The 19,672-nt window shown below is 46.3% G+C and overlaps 2 long non-coding RNA genes across 5 annotated transcripts in view; one reads left to right on the top strand and one right to left on the bottom strand.

The window, feature by feature from the left end:
* LOC137561444 (uncharacterized) overlaps positions 1 to 19,672 on the top strand; it is a 411,299-nt gene that overhangs the window by 58,743 nt on the left and 332,884 nt on the right. The gene's annotated exons all lie outside the window — the stretch shown is intronic.
* LOC137561445 (uncharacterized) overlaps positions 14,609 to 19,672 on the bottom strand; it is a 186,876-nt gene continuing 181,812 nt past the window's right edge. The window contains exon 3 of the long non-coding RNA XR_011030018.1: positions 14,609 to 15,267. This is a non-coding gene — a long non-coding RNA (uncharacterized lncRNA). The remainder of the gene's footprint in view (positions 15,268 to 19,672) is intronic.

Below are 19,672 nucleotides of genomic sequence, written 5' to 3'. Positions count from 1 at the left end.
CTGTTAAACGATATTTAATATGGGAGTCAATGGCGGCACCCTTTTTGTCCACCTGCCTCATGCGCCCAAATTTCCTGCTTCCTCACATGACTTCTGGTACAAAAATGTATTGAGAAACCTTATGAAAAAAGTATTTTATTGCAGTGGTAAGTACAGTAGCACAATCTAAAAATCTTAAAATTAAATTACTATTTAAAAAGGGACCTTAGCAAAAAGGGGAAAACATTAAATCAATGCATTGCAAGGTGAGAAGTTAAACAATAGATAAGATCAAGAAATGAAATCAGCCTGCACATAATCATATTTAGTACTGGCAGACATAAAAAGAAAAAAAAAAACGGACAGCACAAACTGCTTAAATATCAACAAAGGTGTCATGAGAGAATTATAAACCGAGTGAAGAAATTAAACTGCCAAATTTCTTGTAGTAATGACTTGTAAACCTATCCAAGTCTGAGCTTTTCATCCAAAAAATGTCCTTAAAATTATTTTCTGAGCTTTGGTTTTTTAACTGGGGATTTGGGGAAATGAGTTGCTTAAGTGTACCATCTAATAGGTCTTGTAGGGCTATTTTTCGATGCGTTTCTTCTACATATCCTCCTGGGCTGAACAATGCCGCCTAGTCAGAAGTGTTACTATATTCTGTAAGTCATGTTAGTATGGGACACATTCCTGTCTACTGATTTAGATGTCCCTGATGCAACATTTGAACAAATGCACTTTTTAGTTCTATCTTTCCTTAAAGGATACCCGAAGTGACTTGTGACATGATGAGATAGACATGGGTATGTACAGTGCCAAGCACACTAATAACTGTGCTGTGTTCCTTTTTTTCTTTCTCTAGCTGAAAGAGTTAAATATCAGGTATGTAATTGGCTGACTCAGTCCTGACTCAGACAGGAAGTGACTACAGTGTGACTCTCACTGATAAGAAATTCGAACTATAATACACTTTCCTAGTAGAAAATGGCTTCTGAGAGCAGGAAAGAGATAAAAAGGTTCGATAGTTCATAGATTTTAGCTCTGGCATACTTCAATGAATGCGTCATTGAGCAAAAACAATAAAACAGTTAAAACTTAAAAAGTAGATTTAAACATAAAATAAAACTGTGGAATATCTTAAAAAGTCATTTTTAGGAGAAGGAAGATAGATACAATCATTTATTTCATTTGTTTATTTTCGGTTCGGGTGTCCTTTAACCTTTAACCACCAATTTACCTAGTGGCCTGCCCTGCAAGTCCTTCTGGCCGATTTATTTTATAACATGTTATTTTATTTCTTGTGTGATATTTCATTGCTACCAAGTAGCACACTTAGACAGGGTGCACGCACGTTAAAAACTGGCGCATTTTGCCACACAGCGTGAAACTGCACCACAAACCATATAATGAAAGTCAATGTACCAGTGACCAAACAATACAGATTCCAATGAGGCTGGCACCACCTTCAGTAGAATGTCATTTTACCAATGTTTAAATAAAGAGCTTAAGTCAATGAAAATGTCCATTGTGACAGGCAGCTCACTGTTTTAATATTGATTCCCTTCTTCAAGCCAACAGCCACAAGATTCAAGCCTCACAGTGGCGCTAAGGTTGGTAACAGACCTGCATGAATTATATGCTCCCCTTTTATAGCCTGAGGAAGTGGGATATGCCCACAAAATGTGTTGCACACATCTGGAGTATGTAAATAAATTTTTGTTGAAAAAATCAACAGCATTTTGCGACTGCTTCGAAGGGGTAAGACCACCACTGCCCTCTTCATTTTAAACCTTTTAACCATTTTTATTCTTCTGGCACCTCTGTACAACTGCTCATCTACTGCTTTCTTAAACATTTGCCTATAGTCTTAACCAGTATCCCCTCTCCAAGACTCTCCAGTCCTGCATTTGGCTCCTATGTGTTTTTTTGGCTCCCAGTAGTTGCTATCCTCCAAACATTGTATCTTTCTGTGCATTACCTGTGCTCCCTATTCATCTTCTTCTCTTTTATATGGCCTTTGCTACCCTGTAATCCTCCACAACCTCTATTCACAGTTTTCACCATGTACCACTTGTACTCCGCTATGATCCTTATCCCTCCATTCATTTATTTTAATTATCTCAATGCTGTCCTCTCCATTCTTAATTCACCTTTGTTTGCGCGAGGCTTACGGCTCCTTCACCTTCTCTTCTATGGGCATGCTGTTTTCCCTTCCTCTACCATTCACCTTCTCCACTGTTTCTATGGCTGTCCTCCTTCCACCTGTATTCACATCCTGTTTGGGTCCTGTGGTCTCTGCCCCATTTACCTTCCCCTGCGATCCCCCTGCTGTCCTCCCCCTCCCATTAACCACTTACTGAATGGTGCTGCTGCCTACAACTCTCACTCCTTTGTCTCCCCAATAACCTACCAAATCCTAGCTTATCCACTGTACTGAGAAACTATCGTCACATATCTATGGGTCCCTTCAAACTCCTTGCAATATTAAAGGGATACTGTAGGGGGGTCGGGGGAAAATGAGTTGAACTTACCCGGGGCTTCTAACGGTCCCCCGCAGACATCCTGTGCCCGTGCAGCCACTCACCAATGCTCCGGCCCCGCCTAAGGTTCACTTCTGGAATTTCAGACTTTAAAGTTTAAAAACCACTGCGCCTGCATTGCGATGTCCTCACTCCCACTGATGTCACCAGGAGCGTACTGTGCAGTCGCATATACTGGGCCTGTGCAGTACGCTCCTGGTAACATCAGTGGGATCGAGGACACGGTAATGCAGCCGCAGTGGTTTTCAGACTTTAAAGTCTGAAATTCCAGAAGTGAACCGGAGGCGGGGCCAGAGCATCAGTGAGTGGCTGCGCGGGCATAGGATGTCTGCGGGGGACCATTAGAAGCCCCAGGTAAGTTCAACTCATTCTCCCCCGACCCCCCTACAGTGTCCCTTTAAAGGGACACTATGGCAAAAAATTGTAAAATTTAAAATATGTGCAAACATTTACAAATAAGTACATTTTTTTCCAGAGTAAAATGAGCCATAAATTACTTTTCGCCTATGTTGCTGTAGTTAGTAGAAATCTGACAGAAGCGACAGGTTTTGGACTAGGGGATTTATTTATTTTCAAAAGCACTTGGTGAATGACAGTTGCTCTGTTCAACTGCCAAAAAAACTGTGTAGCAGGCAGGGAAGCTGGCCAGCATCATTGTTTAAATCCTTCCTTTTTAGGGAATATATAAAGAATAAAAGCCTTGTGTGAGGAAACGCGGAAAAGCCGCTGCAAACGCTCAGAGTGAGGCGGCTGTTTCCGCGTTTAACATGGCGGCACAACTCGAAGAAACCGCCGCATGCTGCATGGGCAGAGCGGTGGAGTCCGCATTGGATGCAGCGGATTGCGCGCATAGCAATACTACTGACATTTTGGTTGGACGCGGGGAAGCCGCCGCTTGCTTGGAGAGCGGAGCGGCGTCCCCCGTGCCCGAATCAGCGGATACATTGCAAGACATGTCTGGTGTGGCTGGGACTGCTAGTCCACACAGGTTCAGAAGGATGCGCGCGCGCACTGAGAGGCAGAGTTTATATGACAGCCAGAGAAGAGTCAGCTGACCAAGCGGGTCAGCTGACATTTTCACCACTTTCCATTGATCCAGCACTTAGGGGTGGTGCTGGAGAGCGCTATAGTATATATACTGGGTGCTAGTCATTCTCTGGTTGTCTTCCGTTGCGATCACTACGTGGTAGCACTCAGACCTTGTCTGTATCTGTGTTCTAGCATAGTTTCCAAAGGTGTTGATGATCAAGGAACTCACACCTTAGCATTAGGAATATTGAACTGTATTCTTTGTTATGACCTTCTGCCTGCCTGACTATTCCTCTGTACTCTGATTCTGTACCTTGCTATTTCTGATATCTTGTTGTCAAACTCTGCTCGTTCCTGGACTCCATATTTGCCTCCTGACTCTGTACCTTGCTATTCTGATACTCCGTTGCCAAACCCTGCCTGTTTATTGGATTCCGTATCTGTCTCCTGAATCTGTACCTTATCTGTCTGTGTGTTAACAACCTGGCTTGCCCGACCTCGAGAACTGGCCTTACTGTTAGAGGCAGTTCCCAGACCTGTTAGTGACACCCTCTTACTGGTGTCACTCACGCTCTGTCCTTCCTACTCTCAGCCTAGCTCCTCCCCCGGGAGAGTCTAGGCCATCAGAAGGAACTTACTTCTGTGCCGTACTCAAAGTATACTGTTGCATCTAACACTCACTTGTTATATCAGGTGTCCAGAGGTTAGTAGATATATCTGATTATTGGTGATACTGCAGATCACCAATAATCGGGTATATTCTGTATTCTTGGTGATACTGCAGTTCACCGGTAATCAGACCCTCTCTGTGTTACACCGATCATTACAGAACGGCAGACCAAAATGCAAATGGACGCACACACTGACCGTCTGGGCGCACTTGCCACTTCGGTGGAAAACATCAACCAAGTGCTGGGTAGTCACAAGACTATGATTGAAGCCTTGTCTGGTTCTTTACAAACCCTCCAGACAGCAGTGGAAGAGGTGCGCTCCCCTCCTAGCTCTGACATACGTTTGCCTGTACCTGAGAAATTTTCTGGTCACAGATCTGACTTCCGAAATTTTAGAAGTAGAGTGTTATCTTACTTTGAGTTGAGACCCCGATCTTCTGGAACTGTGGCCCAAAGGGTCACATTTATTAAGACTTTGTTATCAGGCGATTCTCAGATGTGGGCGTACAGTTTGCCCCCCGGAGACTTAGCTCTCTCATCAGTGGATGAATTTTTTAAAGCCATTGCAGTAATTTACGACGACCCAGACCTTGCTGTGACTTCTGAGCGGAAGCTCAAGCTTTTGCGTCAAGGCAAGGGTCCGGTCGAAGGTTACGCAGCCGAATTTAGGAGGTGGTCAGTTTCAGCCAGGTGGGACACCTATGCCCTCCTAGATTGTTTCTTATCAGGGTTGTCAGATGAGGTCTCAGATCTCATGTTAAGTCTGCCTGAACCTAAAACAGTCGATGAGGCCATTTCATCGGCCATTCGAGTCGACCGCAGGCTGCGCTATCAGAAACAGACCCGGGGTAGTAGTCATGTAAGAATGGTGTCCTACGCTGCGCCTCCAGTAACTCCACCTCCTCCTGTCTCGCCTCCACCCGAACCAATGCAGATTGGTCGGTCGAAACTATCCCAAGTGGAGCGAAGACGTAGGATGTCTGAGCGGCTGTGTCTTTACTGTGCAGAGGGGGGTCATAGAGTACGTAATTGTCCTAACAAGTCGGGAAACGCTACTGCCTAGGAGTTGTAGGGGGTGACACCCTAGGCGCGTGACTTTTACCCCTAGAAGATAAACGGTTACTTCTTCCTTGTACTGTTACGTTGGAAGATAAAACTGAGGTTTCTGAGGCTTTTGTTGATTCAGGCTCTGCAGCTAATTTTATGGATTTCGAATTTGCAAAGAAATTGGGTATTCCGCTCACCCTGGTAAAACCACCCATTCAGGTTACGGCAGTAGATGATTCCCCCCTGCAAAGTAATCATCCGCTGTCTCAGACACCAGAGGTGGAAGTCACTATAGGGGTGCTACATAAGGAGAAACTGCAGTTTTTTGTGTTACACATGACCACCTCCACAGTCATCCTTGGCATGCCATGGTTGCACCTTCACTCTCCACAGATCAATTGGGCTACTGGTCAGCTAACTAGCTGGTCAAATCATTGTTTTCAGCAGTGTTTAGGGAGGGTGACACTGGGCCAGACCAGGATTCATTTGGAGGGTGTACCAGTACAATATTCTGAGTATTCCGATGTGTTCTGTCCCAAGGCTGCTGATAAATTACCTCCACATCGCCCGTTTGATTGCCCCATCGATCTCCGATCTGGTTGTATGCCCCCTAGGGGTTATCTTTACAATTTGTCTGGGCCAGAGAAAGTGGCCATGCAGGAGTACATTCGTGAAAATTTAGCCAAGGGGTTCATTCGCCCTTCCCGGTCGCCCGCTGGCGCAGGGTTCTTTTTTGTTAAGAAAAAAGACGGAGGCCTGCGGCCATGTATTGATTACCGGGGCCTGAATAAAATCACAGTGAAGAATCGCTACCCTTTGCCCCTGATAGATGACTTGTTTACACAGGTTACCGACGCTAAGATCTTTTCTAAGTTGGATTTACGGGGTGCATACAACCTGGTGCGGATTAGAAAGGGCGATGAATGGAAGACGGCCTTTAACACGCCCGACGGGCATTACGAGTACCTGGTGATACCCTTCGGGCTGTGTAACGCCCCGGCCGTCTTCCAGGAACTAATTAGTGAGGTATTCAGGGAGGTGTTGGGCAAATTCGTGTTAGTATACCTAGATGATATACTTATTTTCTCAAACAACCTCTCTGACCACAGGACACACGTCAAGTTTGTACTGGACAAACTAAGGCAAAACATGCTTTACGCTAAATTGGAGAAGTGCATCTTCGAGGTAACATCTGTCACCTTTTTAGGGTACATAATTTCCACCTCAGGCCTGTCTATGGATCCTGCCAAGGTCTCTGTTGTGTTGGAATGGCCTCAACCAGTGGGGTTAAAATCTCTTCAGAGATTTTTAGGCTTTGCCAATTACTATAGAAGGTTCATAAAGGGGTACTCCACTGTCATTGCACCCCTCACCAGTCTCACTAAGAAAGGGGCAGATACTACCCACTGGTCTCCAGAGGCTCTGCATGCATTTTCCACTCTGAAAGATTTGTTTTGCTCAGCACCCATCCTAAGACACATTGACACCTTCTATCCCTTTATTGTTGAGGTGGACGCCTCGGAGGTCGGGGTAGGGGCTGTGCTGTCCCAGCGGTCAGGGTTGCAGGGTAGATTGCACCCATGTGCCTATTTTTCTCGTAGGTTCTCTCTGGCAGAGAGAAACTACGATATAGGCAACAAGGAGCTCCTGGCCATCAAATTGGCCTTTGAAGAATGGCGTCATTGGTTGAAAGGAGCAGAACATACGATTACAGTTTACACTGATCACAAAAATTTGGAATACATCGAGGGAGCTAAGAGATTAAGCCCCCGTCAGGCTCGATGGTCATTGTTCTTCTCGAGGTTCAGATTTATAATTACGTACACTCCAGGTAGCAAAAACATTAAGGCAGATGCCCTGTCCAGATGCTTTGAGCCGGAGACAGCACAGCCCTCCGCCCCAGAGACCATTGTCCTACAGAAACTGGTACTAGCAACAACTGAGACTTGGGAAGATTGGACAGAGACTTTAGGTCCCTTTCAGCAGGACGTCCCGGAGGGGAAGCCCAAAGGGGTTATGTTTATACCACTGCCATTCCGTCTTCAGATTTTACAGATGTTCCACTCACACAAAAATGCGGGACACCCTGGGGCCTCCAGAACACAGGATCTTGTTGCCAGGTGCGTTTGGTGGCCTTCTCTGGCAACAGATTGCAAGGAGTATGTTAGAGAGTGTGCGGTGTGTGCGAAAAGTAAGCCCTCCCGGCTGGCACCTGTGGGAACGTTGCAGCCCTTGCCCACCCCGAGTGAGCCGTGGACCCACTTGTCCATGGATTTTGTGGGTGAGCTTCCCAGGTCTGAGGGCATGTTGGTCATTTGGGTGGTAGTCGACCGCTTTAGTAAAATGGCCCATTTTGTGCCCTTGAAAGGACTCCCCTCGGCCCAGGAGTTGGCCGATTTGTTCATCAGCCACGTTTTCCGATTGCATGGCATTCCGGAAAACATAGTATCAGATCGGGGAGTCCAATTTGTTTCAAGATTTTGGAGGGCATTTTGTCACCAAATGGGCCTGGAACTGTCATTTTCATCAGGCTACCACCCACAGACCAATGGTCAGACTGAAAGAGTCAATTAATCATTGGAACAGTTTTTGAGGTGTTACGTTGCAGAAGCGCAAAATGATTGGGTCAAGTTCTTGCCCTTCGCAGAATTTGCGCACAATAATTTGAAAAGTTCTTCCTCGGGATTCTGTCCATTTCAGATAGTGACCGGGAAGTTGCCTAAATTCTCCCCATTGCCAGTCGCCTCCACTCCGTTTCCAGCTCTGGAGGCCTGGCAAAGGTCATTTAAAGACATGTGGTGGATTGTGAAAAATAATTTGGAGAAGGCGTTTCAAAGTCAAAAAGGTCAAGCTGACAAAAAACGTTCCTTAGAGTGGAGGTTTCAACCAGGAGACTTAGTCTGGGTGTCCACACGTCACTTGACCTTGAAACAGCCCTCAGCCAAGTTGGGGCCCAGGTATGTGAGTCCGTTTCCAGTAACTAGAAAGATCAACGATGTTACTTATGCCATTGATCTTCCTGCCAGCATGCGTGGCGTAAGAACCTTTCATGTATCCCTGCTTAAGCCAGCAGTCCATGTGGGTCCCACTCCTCCTCCTCCTGTGATGGTAGATGACCAACCTGAGTACGAAGTAGAGAAGATTTTAGACTCATGTATAGTTCAGAACTCAGTACAATATCTGGTTCATTGGAAAGGGTATGGTATTGAGGAGAGATCATGGGTACCTGAATGTCGCATGCATGCTGACAAATTGAGAAGGGAGTTCCACGCATTGCATCCTGAGAAGCCTGGTAGGAGCTGTCCGGAGTCCACTCCTCAGGGGGGGTACTGTGTGGAAACGCGGAAAAGCTGCCGCAAACGCTCAGAGTGAGGCGGCTGTTTCCGCGTCCAACATGGCGGCACAACTCGAAGAAACCACCACATGCCGGATGGGCAGAGCGGTGGAGTCCGCGTTGGATGCAGCGGATTGCGCGCATAGCAATACTACTGACATTTTGGTTGGACGCGGGGAAGCCGCCGCTTGCTTGGAGAGCGGGGCGGCGGCCCCCGCGCCCGAATCAGCGGATACATTGCAAGACATGTCTGGTGTGGCTGGGACTGCTAGTCCACACAGGTTCAGAAGGACGCGCGTGTGCGCTTAGAGGCAGAGTTTATATGACAGCCAGAGAAGAGTCAGCTGACCAAGCGGGTCAGCTGACATTTTCACCACTTTCCATTGGTCCAGCACTTAGGGGTGGCGCTGGAGAGCGCTATAGTATATATACTGGGTGCTGGTCATTCTCTGGTTGTCTTCCGTTGCGATCACTACGTGGTAGCACTCAGACCTTGTCTGTATCTGTGTTCTAGCATAGTTTCCAAAGGTGTTGATGATCAAGGAACTCACACCTTAGCATTAGGAATATTGAACTGTATTATTTGTTGCGACCTTCTGCCTGCCTGACTATTCCTCTGTACTCTGATTCTGTACCTTGCTATTTCTGATATCCTGTTGCCAAACTCTGCTCGTTCCTGGACTCCGTATTTGCCTCCTGACTCTGTACCTTGCTATTCTGATACTCCGTTGCCAAACCCTGCCTGTTTATTGGATTCCGTATCTGTCTCCTGAATCTGTACCTTATCTGTCTGTGTGTTAACGACCTGGCTTGCCCAACCTCGAGAACTGGCCTTACTGTTATATCTGATTATCGGTGATACTGCAGATCACCAATAATCGGGTATATTCTGTATTCTCGGTGATACTGCAGTTCACCGGTAATCAGATCCCTTCTATGTTACACCGATCGTTACACCTTGCTGATAATTCCCTATAAAGAGATGGACTAGTCCAGAACCTGTCACTTCTGTCAGATTTCTACTACCTGCTGTAAGTGACAGCAACATAGGAGAAAAGTAATTTATGGCTCATTTAACTCTGGAAAAACATACTTCTTATTTGTTTGTTTGCAGTTATTTTAAATTTTAAAATGTTTCGCCATAGTGACCCTTTAATCAGTACCTTCTCTTCCCCAAATAACCTGAATATGAAATGTAACGAATTGCACTTGATTTGCCACAGGATACCATAGCACACTGCTGTCCTCTTTTCAATGAGAAAGGAATGGGTCAGAGTTACAGTGAGAAAGAAAATGACAAGATGAGCCATAGGCTGTTGCATTAGACCTGTCAAACCTATCACAAACGTCCTTCTAATTGAAATTTAATTAAATGTCATGAACCGTCTTAAACTGCAAGGGGCCTTTTAAAAATGAGATGTTGCTATATTTGAAATTGCTTTGACTTTTATCTTATCTAGCTCTAAATCTGTGATCCTTACAAATTACTTTCTCTATAGCAACAACTGAATGCGATAGGAAATCTCTCCTCTATTTAGGATAATGAAGATGTTCAGTAAAGAAAGCTCACACTGTTTAACAGCAAAGGATCATTTATCACCTTTCACTCCAAACTGATGATATTATAAAATTGCTCTTAGAGGTCTCTGCTTTGTATGCATTTGCATATTTTATTTGCTGCTGTAGATAAGGTTACTACAAACCTACTGAAAGCGTGAACAACAGAGCACACTTTAAACTACACAAAACAGTTCTTTACAATTGTTCATCTGTGTGGCTCATTCTTGGGTCAGGACATTTTGCTGTCATGCGGGTTTAATAATTCACAACTAAAGGTGATTGGATGTGACAGCTTGGCTGCCTCTGTTTTGACCTTTCTGTGCTGCATTGTTGCTCATTTAGCCTAGAATGTGTCAGTTTACATGGCATTTCATGCCTTCACACAATCATGCACTGGAATCTGGAGTTGCACTGCGGTTTTCATTTGTGCTAATACACAGATTACAACTTTTGGATCCTCATACCATACGCAAGTTTTGTAGTCCCCTTTCTATAACCAACTATACCACAGAACTGACCGTGTCATGTTTTCTATGCTATTTCTGTGTTACTGTTAAATCTATTTTTCTTTTTTTTTTCTATGTTCTCTGTAGCTGACTTACCTAGAACGTAATTGTAATTTCATACGTTATGTATTTTCTGATATCTGTTGCCCATGTTGGGCTATTACAGATTAACGATGTTCTGCTGTAATGTTCGTTTTGCTACTTTGGCACCTAGGTGCCCAATAAAAGTCTTTGAAACTAATACACAGATTACACAACACATTTCTGTAGATTTTACATTTGTGTTAAATTTTTAACTCCATTTTTTGGGGTCCCTTACAGCTGAACTATATTTCGGGATCTGTTACAGCAATACAACCAACTTATGGGGAAGGCTTTACTTAACCACTTCAGGACCTAGCCTTTACCCCCCCCTTAAGGACCAGCGCTGATTTAGAAGATCTGTGCTGGGTGGGCTCTACAGCCCCCAGCACAGATCAAACAACAGGCAGAGCGACCAGATCACCTCCCTTTTTTCCCCACTAGGGGGATGATGTGCTGGGGGGGTCTGATCGCTCCTGCATGCGTGTGGCTGGCGGGGGAGGGGGGCACCTCAAAGCCCCCTCCACCGCAAGATTCCCCCTCTCCCTCTTCTCCCTCCCTGCCCCGGAGATCGGAGGCTGCACAGGAACGGATCTGTCCTGTGCAGCCTCTAACAGGCTCCTGCCTGTCATGTGACAGCGATCCCCGGCCGCTGATTGGCCGGGGATCGCTGATCTAGTACAACGCTGCTACTATTAGCAGCGTTGTAAACATGTAAACAAAGCAGATTATTTCCGCTTGTGTTTACATTTAGCCTTCGAGCCGCGATCGGCGGCCCGCAGGCTATTCACGGAGCCCCCTGTTGTGAATTGTCAGGAAGCAGCCACTCGCGCAACCTGCTGTTTCCTGGTTAATTAGCCTGCAGCCAGCGACGCAGATTTGCGTCACTGGTCCTGCAGCCACCACTTTGCCGATGCGCATTATGAGTGCGCGGTCGGCAAGTGGTTAAACCGCAATATCATATAATAAAATTAGATATTATTCGGGAAACCCGATTTTACATTTAATATTCTGGTTTCAGCATTAGAAACATTTCCTATATGTTGCGGTGTATTGGAATGTAACCCTGCCCTCCCAAGGATGTTTAGCCTAGGCTATGATGTCACAGCATTCTGCCAAAGTGGACCCCGGGATGCCAGGTTTTTTCCTGCCTACTTAACAGTGCATGGAAGTGTACACGAGACTGAGGCATGCAGGGGGCAGAGCTACAGATGGTAGCAAACGTCACATGAAAAAGTGAGGCACACTTCTCGCTCACTGGTTGCCTGGCCCCATGTGATGTCTTCCAATGGGCAGTGTAATGCATCTGTAGCTCTGCACCCCCCCCCACGCCCCCTATCTTGTGCACGCTTCTGCCCCTGGCCTGCACTATGTCTTCTGGTATAGTAGTTAGATAGGCCCCCTTCCTCTCCCCCAATATAGTAGTCAGAAGTGCCCCCCCTCCCTCCCAGTATAATAGTCCTAAGTACCCCCCTCCCTAGCAGTATAGTAGTCCTAAATGCTTCCCCCTCCCTCCCTCTCCCCCAGTATAGTAGTCAGAAGTGCCCCATCCCTCTCCCCCAGTATACTAGTCAGAAGTGCCCTCTCCCTCCCTCTCCCCAGTATAGTAGTCAGAAGTGCCCCCTTCCTCCCTCTCCCCCGTATAGTAGTCAGAAGTGCCCCTCCCTCCCTCTCCCCCAGTATAGTAGTCAGAAGTGTCCCCTCCCTCCCTCTGCCCCAGTATAGTAGTCAGAAATGCCTGCCTCCATTCCCTCTCCCCCAGTATAGTAGTCAGAAGTGCCCCCTCCCTCCCTCTGCCCCAGTATAGTAGTCAGAAGTGCCCCCTCCCTCCCTCTCCCCAGTATGGTAGTCAGAAGTGCCCCCTCCCTCTCCCCAGTATAGTAGTCAGAAATGCCCCCCTCCCTCCCTCTTTCACAGTATAATAGTCCTAAGTGCCCCCCTTTAGCCAGATCCTTCCACATTCACATTCAGGACTTCTTGTGAGCTTTTCCTCACCCCTGGTAGTAAAACATTATAACCTTACTTACTGGGCTGTCAGACAGCCAAACCTTAGGATGCAGCCCACCCATTGGTTATGTACCTATTTATCCATGCCATTTTCCTAGCAGTAAGATTAATAGTAACTGGCTGCTACAACACATAGCGGATACCTTGTCAGCCTATCTGTAGCCATTTTAATGCTTCAATCACCAGCAAGAGTAGAAGGGCCCATATGAAATTACCTTTTTCTCCTGCACTTTCTCCAACATGATATTTGAAAATCTTGTCAATCAAATGCCTTTTAAACTATCAGCAAGCAAGAAAATACTCAAAACCATTTCTATAGTACTTTTTCATCTACTTTTTGGTACGTTTTCAAATGCAAAGTGCTGAAAAATTATTTTAAAGAGAAGATGAAAATGTATCTCCTAGGAGAAAACTCAGGAGTAAAAGTTAACTGCATATGGGCCAAGTACTTTTCAGGAATTGGGTTTTCTCAGTCCACCTGCAATACTTTCTGTGATGAATGAATATGAATTTAACAACATCTTCAGCTCCAAGGCTAAAATTAAAACTCATGAAAACCCTAATCTTGCAATTTTACTTTTGAATACAAATGTGAAAATGATAAACGAGAACATTTTATTTTCCTGAATGTTAACATCTGCTTTCAAATTAATATTTCTCACATATTATTCACACTAAATATTTTTACATTGTAGTTCACCTCTAAAATTGGCTGAAAATATAGTCAAAAGCATCTTTCCAAATATATTTATGTACAGATTGAGATTGATCTTTCAGTTGAATGGTTTGTAAATGTATTTTACTGACTTTCTTAAAATATTAAAAAGCTACACATCACATTTTCTCTATTTTTAAAACATGAATATGAACTACTTTGAGTCTCTAGGTAAACGATTTTAACTAACTTAATTCAGAAAACCGAAGAATAATTCTCTGGTAAACTTTCTGTATGGTTATTTAAAGCACACTTGAACTAAGAAAAAAAAAACCAAGAATTAGGCATACCTGGGGCTTTGACCAACCTCCTATAATCGAAGTGGCCCATCAGTATTATTTTCTTCCCCTCCTGAGTGCTGTTGTGACCTTTCCTTAAAAGCTCGGACCTGGCTGAGTTGCTACTACAGTGCACGTCTCCTCAATCATGCTCCCAAGCAGCTGTGCATGGCAGCCATGTCTGGGAACAATCTGTGCATGCGCAGTTTGGAAACCATTGTAACCAAGCATGCACAGAATGCTCTTGAGCATGGCTGCAATGCACAGTCACTTGGGGGCACATGAGGTGCATGAATGGGACAGCGCGTAGGATAGCTGAGATCCAGCTGGGTTCAGATGTGCTTTAACCACTTCGCATCCACTGGTTGTTTCCCCCATGGACCAGAGCAGTTTTGACGTTTTAGCAATGTCCCTATTTAATCAGCAATAAGTTTATCTCTACTTATAACATATGATTAAAATATACTGTATATTGTGGGAGGTTTTTCAAGAAAAACTAGACTTTCATTGTATGCCATTTTTTTCCTAGGACAAGCTTGTTTTCTATGCATTTTAATGGGAAAGAAAAAAAAATAGACAAAAAATCTAGTTATTTCTTAGTTATACCAATTCCAGTCTAAAAATAAAAACACTGCTGTAGAAAAAAAACTCGTTTGGATAAATCTACCATTAATCACAAAACTTAGATTATGGTCCTGTCACAATTTATGGTTAGGATATTTAACCCCCTTATATATACAAAAGGACTCGCACACCAGCATGAGTTTCATTAAAATTATATTATAAACACGAAAGCTGATTATATACAAACAAGTGCAGATAATGCACTATGCACAAATAACATAAGTGTATTGGCAACAAGAGACCAAACCGGTCAAAAGAAATAAAGCATAATGGTATATGTCAGCAAAACATGAAGTAAATGGCTGCACAAGCAGTATCCCTTTAAGAGCAGCAATGAAAAAACACAAGCACAGTTTTAAACATGAATGCAGTACATACAAGTGGTAAGGTAGCAAGGGATACAGTCAAACAATTGTGCAGTTACAACATGAATGGTATACCCTGACAGCGGCTGTTTCGGGGGTTCCCTTCCTCAGAGGGTATCACCTGGCTCAGTGCTGCTAACTTCCACAGCGATCAGCGCTGTTTAAATGCTGTTAGAATCCCCTAGATTGGCCTGGACACCCGGGGCCGACCCCTATGACATCAGAGGGCGTGGTGCGGCCATGCCGCGCCCGCCGTGACATCACTTCTGGTACAGGAAGTACCCGGCAGTGCAGCCTGCCATCCAGGAGACTGAAAAGCCAGTCCCAAGATGGCCGCCGCACATGCTCAGTCGGGTACTCCAGCCCGGGCTGCTGTTCCATAGAAAGCAATTGTAAATGCAAGCAAATGGCAATTGGCAAACAGTGTTTTGAATACAGCAGAAGTCCATAATGATGGATAAATTGGTGTTGAGGAAAGAAGGTGTCCAGAGTCTTATGGTGGAATCTTGCAGCAGATGTCATCTTAATCTAAAGGTAAAGTGAAACAAATATATATTACAGCAGGCCAGAATAGAATTTAAAGAGACATGCACATAGATTAGCACATTGTGTTAGAAAGACATAAACCTGTTAAAAGAAAGTCATGTTGTCAAAAATGCCTGAACTACCTAAGGAAGGGTGTCAGATCTACCTCTTCGTTCATCCCATTAGGTGTTTTAGTATTAAGTTTGTAAATCCAAAAGAGCTCTCTTTGCAAAAATTTCAATTCTCTGTCCCCTCCTCTCTGGGGTGAAGTCACCATCTCTATAACCCTATGGGCCATATGCAATTCACTTTTTCACCTGAGTTTTCTCCTAGTAGTAGTGTTGGGCGAACATCTAGATGTTCGGGTTCGGGCCGAACAGGCCGAACATGGCCGCGATGTTCGGGTGTTCGACCCGAACTCCGAACATAATGGAAGTCAATGGGGACCCGAACTTTTGTGCTTTGTAAAGCCTCCTTACATGCTACATACCCCAAATTTACAGGGTATGTGCACCTTGGGAGTGGGTACAAGAGGAAATTTTTTTTTTAGCAAAAAGAGCTTATAGTTTTTGAGAAAATCGATTTTAAAGTTTCAAAGGGAAAACTGTCTTTTAAATGCGGGAAATGTCTGTTTTCTTTGCACAGGTAACATGCTTTTTGTCGGCATGCAGTCATAAATGTAATACATATAAGAGGTTCCAGGAAAAGTGACCGGTAACGCTAACCCAGCAGCAGCACACGTGATGGAACAGGAGGAGGGTGGCGCAGGAGGAGAAGGCCACGCTTTGTGAGACACAACAACCCAGGCCTTGCATGAGGACAAGAAGCGTGCGGATAGCATGCTTTGTACCGCCATGCAGTCATAAATGTAATAAAGATAAGTGGTTCAATAAACAGGGACCACGCGGCAACGCTAACCCAGCAGCAGCAGACGTGATGGAACAGGAGGAGGCGCAGGAGGAGAAGGCCACGCTTTGTGAGACACAACAACCCAGGCCTTGCATGAGGACAAGAAGCGTGCGGATAGCATGCTTTGTACCGCCATGCAGTCATAAATGTAATAAAGATAAGTGGTTCAATAAACAGGGACCACGCGGCAACGCTAACCCAGCAGCAGCAGACGTGATGGAACAGGAGGAGGCGCAGGAGGAGAAGGCCACGCTTTGTGAGACACAACAACCCAGGCCTTGCATGAGGTACCGCCATGCAGTCATAAATGTAATAAAGATAAGTGGTTCAATAAACAGGGACCACGCGGCAACGCTAACCCAGCAGCAGCAGACGTGATGGAACAGGAGGAGGCGCAGGAGGAGAAGGCCACGCTTTGTGAGACACAACAACCCAGGCCTTGCATGAGGTACCGCCATGCAGTCATAAATGTAATAAAGATAAGTGGTTCAATAAACAGGGACCACGCGGCAACGCTAACCCAGCAGCAGCAGACGTGATGGAACAGGAGGAGGGGCAGGAGGAGAAGGCCACGCTTTGTGAGACACAACAACCCAGGCCTTGCATGAGGACAAGAAGCGTGCGGATAGCATGCTTTGTACCGCCATGCAGTCATAAATGTAATAAAGATAAGTGGTTCAATAAACAGGGACCACGCGGCAACTCTAACCCAGCAGCAGCAGACGTGATGGAACAGGAGGAGGCGCAGGAGGAGAAGGCCACGCTTTGTGAGACACAACAACCCAGGCCTTGCATGAGGACAAGAAGCGTGCGGATAGCATGCTTTGTACCGCCATGCAGTCATAAATGTAATAAAGATAAGAGGTTCCATAAACAGGGACCGGCAACGCTAACCCAGCAGCAGCACACGTGATGGAACAGGAGCAGGCGCAGGAGGAGAAGGCCATGCTTTTTGAGACACAACAACCCAGGCCTTGCATGAGGACAAAAAGCGTGCGGATATAGCAGCAATGCTTTTTGCCGCCATGCAGTCATAAATGTAATACAGATGAGAGGTTCAATAAACAGGGACCGGAAACGCTACACCATCCCAGATGTTCATTGGTCATGTTACTTGGTTGGGGTCCTGGAGTGTTGCGTAGTCATTTCCAATCCAGGATTGATTCATTTTAATTTGAGTCAGACGGTCTGCATTTTCTGTGGAGAGGCGGATACGCCGATCTGTGACGATGCCTCCGGCAGCACTGAAACAGCGTTCCGACATAACGCTGGCTGCCGGGCAAGCCAGCACCTCTATTGCGTACATTGCCAGTTCGTGCCAGGTGTCTAGCTTCGATACCCAATAGTTGAAGGGTGCAGATGGATTGTTCGACACAGCTACGTCATCTGACATGTAGTCCTTGACCATCTTCTCCAGGCGATCGGTGTTGGAGGTGGATCTGCACGCTTGCTGTTCAGTGGGCTGCTGCTGCATGGGTGTCAGAAAATTTTCCCACTCCAAGGACACTGCCGATACCATTCCCTTTTGGGCACTAGCTGCGGCTTGCGTTGTTTGCTGCCCTCCTGGTCGTCCTGGGTTTGCGGAACTCAGTCTGTCGGCGTACAACTGGCTAGAGGAGGGGGAGGATGTCAATCTCCTCTCTAAAGTCTCCACAAGGGCCTGCTGGTATTCTTCCATTTTGACCTGTCTGACTCTTTCTTCAAGCAGTTTTGGAACATTGTGTTTGTACCGTGGATCCAGAAGGGTATAAACCCAGTAATTGGTGTTGTCCAGAATGCGCACAATGCGTGGGTCGCGTTCAATGCAGTCTAGCATGAATTGAGCCATGTGAGCCAGAGTCCTACCAGAATCCTCATCATCCTCTTGTGAGCGTTGTGATAGTTGTTGTGATGCATCATAGTCGTCACCTTCCTCCTGGTCTGCTTCTGCTGACCATTCGCGCTGAATTGTGGAAGTCCAACGTGCACCGCTCTGGCCCTCGTCAGTGGTGGCATGAAATTCCTGCTCCAACTCCAGCTGTTCCTCCTCCTCTTCTTCGTCATAGCTGCTGGGGCCAGCGTTCCCTGAGGCGGATGGCCTGATGTTGGTACCATCACGCTGATCGTTTTCTCCTTCAGATTCCCCCAGTTGCATCATGACAGCTGTTTCCTTGATTTTCAACATTGACCTCTTCAGTAAACACAGCAGTGGTATGGTAATGCTGACTGAAGAGTTGTCACTGCTCACAAGCAACGTGGTTTGCTCAAAATTTTGGAGGACTTGGCAGAGGTCCAACATGTTGGCCCAATCGGATCCACAGAAGCTTGGCAGCTGTCCGGATGCGCCTCGGTACTGCGCCGTCATGTACTGGACCACTGCACTCTTCTGCTCACAAAAGCGTGCTAGCATGTGCAGCGTAGAATTCCAGCGCGTAGGGACATCACACAGCAAGCGATGGTGGGGGAGATTGAAGCGCTCCTGCATCTTGGCGAGTGCCCCCGAAGCAGTACTGGAATTTCTACAATGTTTGGCCACTCGACGCACCTTCAACAGAAGATCGGCCACGCCTGGGTATGTCCTCAGGAACCGCTGAACTACTAGGTTCATCACGTGCGCCAGGCAAGGGATGTGTGTCAGCTTAGCCAACCTTAAAGCGCGAATGAGATTACTCCCATTATCACACACAACCATGCTCGGTTTCAGGTCCAGCGGTGCCAGCCACAAATCCGTCTGCTCCTTTATTCCCTTCCAAATTTCCTCCCCTGTGTGCTGCTTATCCCCAAGGCAGATCAGCTTCAGCAACGCTTGCTGACGCATGCCAACAGCTGTGCTGCACTGCTTCCACGATCCTACTGCTGCTGGGTTAGCGTTTCCGGATGAGGTACAGCTTTGAGATGCGTTGGAGGAGAAGGAGTCAGAGAGGTAGGTGCTGCTGTTGTTATCCAGTGGCAGCTGTTTGCGGCGTGGGCAACACCCGCGCCGTAGCAGGTGAGGAATCGCTGCCAGGCTCCACAAGGTTCACCCAGTGCGCGGTAAGGGAGATGTATTGACCCTGTCCGAACGCACTCGTCCAAGTGTCAGTGGTGAGGTGAACCTTGCAGGCAACGGCATTCTTCAAGCTTCGGGTTATTTTGCTGACCACGTGCTCATGCAACTCAGGCACTGCAGAGCGCGCAAAGTGGTAGCGGCTGGGAACCACGTAACGTGGAATGGCCACTGACATCATGCCCTTGAAGCTGTTTGTCTCCACCACTCGATATGGCAGCATTTCGCAGGCCAGAAGCTTGGCTATGCTGGCTGTTACTGCTACGGCCCGGGGGTCATTTGCTGGCAATTTCCTCTTGCGCTCAAACATCTCCGACACAGACAACTGAACCGTAGCGCTGCACACGGAAGGGCTGTTGGTTGTTGTGTTTGATGAACACTGGGAGACCTCAAGAGCACTACTCCGGAAAGTGACAGTGTCAGCGTCGTCTGATGTTTGTGAATGTTGTGAACCACGCAATGGCTGGGCTACTG

Source organism: Hyperolius riggenbachi, chromosome 3 (assembly GCF_040937935.1).
Source record: "Hyperolius riggenbachi isolate aHypRig1 chromosome 3, aHypRig1.pri, whole genome shotgun sequence".
Taxonomy (NCBI): Eukaryota; Metazoa; Chordata; class Amphibia; order Anura; family Hyperoliidae; genus Hyperolius; species Hyperolius riggenbachi.
This window is presented reverse-complemented; position numbering and strand designations above follow the sequence as displayed.